We start from the raw sequence: 3,503 nt of genomic DNA, 5'->3' as shown, positions 1-3,503 counted from the left end.
ACAAACCCCCTCCCTAATTCCCATCACCTATTTAACCCACCCCCTCACCCACCTCCCCTCTGGTAACCATCAGCGTGTTCTCTATCCTTAAGAGTCTGTTTTCTGTTTTGTTTCTCTTTTTCCCCTATGTTCATCATTTTGTTTCTTAAATTCCACATATGAGTGAAATATGGTATTTGTCTTTCTCTGACTGACTTATTTCACTTAGCATAATACTCTCTAGCTCCATCCATGATAAGTATACTCTTTTTTTAATTATTTTTTATTAAGTTCAATTAGCCAACATATACTACATCATTACTTTTTGATGTACTGTTCAATGACAGAACTGATTTAAAAATTTTTTAAGTTATGGGGTGCCTGGGTGGCTTAGTCGGTAAGCATCTGCCTTCAGCTCAGGGCCTGATCCCAGGGTCCTAGGATCGAGCCCCGCGTGGGGCTCCCTGCTCTGCTGGGAGCCTGCTTCTTCCTCTCCCACTCCCCCTGCTTATGTTCCCTCTCTCGCTGGCTGTCTCTCTCTCTGTCATATAAATAAATAAAATCTTTAAAAAAAATAAAAATAAAATAAAAATTTTAAAATTATATGTCAAAATTTATGTGATGCAAGAAAAGCAGCTATCAGAGGGAAATTTATAGCCTTAAACAGGACTATTAAGGGAAAAAATTGAAAGCCTCAAAATTAATGAATTAATTGTCCATCTTAAGAGATCAGAAAAGGAACAACAGGATAAAACTAAAGAAAATACAAGATAAGAGATAAATGAAAACAAAGAATAGAGAAGACTAGCAAAGATAAAATGCCAAAATATGGCTATTTGGAAAAACTAACAAAATAAATAAACTTTGGTAAAATTAATCAAGATAAGTAGAGAAGAAACATAAGTGATCTTATAAATAATCAAGATAAGTAGAGAAGAAACATAAATGATCTTATAAATAAAAAGAGACAACTATTACCAGAAAAATAGGAGTTAAAATGATTTTAAAAGACTCCTACTTCCAAACAAGACAGAGAATCAGGGACCAGATTGATTCATCTGCCAGAAACAACTAAAAAAAAAAAAAATATATGGAACAGCAGTTTTTAGATAGTGATCATTACACAACTGACAGTAAGTGATGCCAGAGAGACAGGAAATTTGAGGGGAGCCCCACAATCACCCAGCAGCTTACTGCTTGGGAGAGTTTTCAGACTTCAGCTCAGTAAAGATCTGTTGTATCTGTAACATACTGCTAGTGGGAATATAAATTAATGCAACCACTTTGTTAAAGAATTTAGCATTATATTCTATAGTTGAAGTTTACATAGCCTGTAGCCTAGCAATTCATTCCACTCCTAGGTGTAGATCAAAAGAAACTCTAGCACATGTAGGACAGGATACATGTAAAACACTGTTTATATCAGCGCAGTTCACAAGAGCAAAAACCTGAAAACATCACAAATATCTACCCACAGTAAACTTGGATGAATGAACCATGCTATACATACATAGCAGGCAGAACTAATTAACTACATGGGGACTTGTTGCCATAAGGATAACTCCTATCAATATGATATTAATGTGAAAAAAAGTCCCAAAAGAATAGGTTGAACATGATACTCTTTTTGTAAAGTTAAGCATAAATAAAGGCTATATTAGAATAAGTAAAAAGAGGGGCGCCTGGGTGGCTTGGTGGGTTAAGCTTCCAACTCTTGGTTTCCGCTGAGGTCATGACCTCATGTGAGACGGAGCCCCAGCTGTCTGCTTGCTCAGGGAAGAGGGCTTGAAGAGTCTCTCCCTCTCCCCCTCCCCCTATGGGCAGGAGCACACAAGCAGGTGCGCACCTCTCCTTCTAAAACAAATAAATAAATCTTTTTTTTTTAAGATTTTATTTATTTAGTTGTCAGAGAGAGAGAGAGACAGCACACAAGCAGGGGGAGTGGCAGGCAGAGGGAGAAGCAGGCTCCCTGCTGAGCAAGGAGCCGGATATGGGACTGGATTCCAGAACCCTAGGATCATGACCCCAGCAGAAGGCAGGCACCCAACTGACTGAACCACCCAGGTGTCCCACCAAATAAATAAATCTTAAATAAATAAATAAATAAATAAAAACACAATTTATCCATATAAAAAGGAAAGCAGCTCAACTTCCAGGAGCACAGATGTATTTTTCTTTATTCCTCCCACTAAGTATTACTAAAAACCCTGCATATAATATATAAGACAAACATCATGCACATTACCTCCTCTAACTTATTTAATTTATAACTTTGGTTGTACTTTCGACCCCCTTCGCCTATTTCACACACCCAGGATATGCCTGGAGTATTGGTTACCCCAGCCAACAAAGCAGCACCCAGTAACCTCCAGCTGCTGGTTCTTACAGGTTATCATAGAATTCTCTCTTCACCTACTCAATCATGTCTACTTACATAAGCAGTCAGCCAAAGAAGACTCGTCTTTTTCCAGAGACCGAGAGATACAGTTTTGCCTGCTAGTTTCTTCAGCTCATCCAGTCACTAAACTCACATAGAAGCCACCACTGTACCCCACTGGGGAGACAACACAGAAGTTAAGAACGAAGGTCAGATTCAGGGGCCTCCTCAGGCTTGTCAGCTGACGACAAAACCTCCTCCTGGCTGCGAAGAGCTTAAAGATTGACAAGACAACCGAAAAGATAGACGCTCTTGTTCATTAGCAAATCAGAAGGCATGGCGCCTCTCAATCTCTAGGCTACGGAGGTTTTTCAAAGTCTGTACCTCCGTAAACAAGGTGCCATGTCATGGTATTCCTGGTATTCCATTCCTTCAGAATGGAGGTATGATTCACAGAGGTCGGGGTCTACTACAACAGCGGCCCTGGAGACATCTCTGAAACATTTTCGGCGGACAGTGGCGGACGAACGTGATAACAACTGCGTAGACGCGGCCGAGAGGCGTCGAGATGAAGCAACTGCAGCGTACAGAGCTGGGCTCCCTTGTCTGTAATGGCAAACACAATCAGCCACAGAACTCATCAGAACGGTTTGCAAGTCTGTCCACGATATGTGGGTCGCGCGGCAGGGAGGCCTGCAGGATAGATGGGGCTGGTCCTTCGCACGCAGCTGCCCCACGAGTCCCACGCGGCGGCGGCGGGCAGGGGTGGCAGAGGCCACTGAGGGCACCACGTCCAGGTCCTGGTCTGCACCCGACAGAAGGAAGCGGCGGGCCAGCTTCTCCCACAGGCAGTCGCGATCCACACACTCCGGGACCCGCTGCGTGCGCACCTACGGACTGGCTCGGCCGCAAGCTCTTCCGGTGCAAAGTTCCCGCGCTGCGCCTCGCTGGGGTCACGGGACCCATCTGGGATCGCCTACCAGCAGCCGTAAAACACGCCCTCCAGGGCTGCTGCCCCGGGGTGCCTCCGTGTGGGAACTGATTTTCTGAGCACTAACAGCGCCGCCTTGCATGGTTTCTTCGTCCTGGAGCTGAGACGCAAAGATCTCCTGCCGCCCCCGCTTCACTGCCTGGTGCAAAAACTCCT

The 3,503-nt window shown here is 43.8% G+C and overlaps 1 pseudogene; it reads left to right on the top strand.

Annotated features, from left to right (window-relative positions):
• The first annotated feature begins 2,297 nt into the window (after window positions 1-2,297).
• On the top strand, window positions 2,298-3,060 carry LOC113253688 (methionine aminopeptidase 1D, mitochondrial-like; annotated as a pseudogene).
• Window positions 3,061-3,503: the final 443 nt, after the last annotated feature.

Source organism: Ursus arctos, unplaced genomic scaffold, assembly GCF_023065955.2.
Source record: "Ursus arctos isolate Adak ecotype North America unplaced genomic scaffold, UrsArc2.0 scaffold_20, whole genome shotgun sequence".
Lineage (NCBI taxonomy): Eukaryota > Metazoa > Chordata > Mammalia > Carnivora > Ursidae > Ursus > Ursus arctos.
This window is presented reverse-complemented; position numbering and strand designations above follow the sequence as displayed.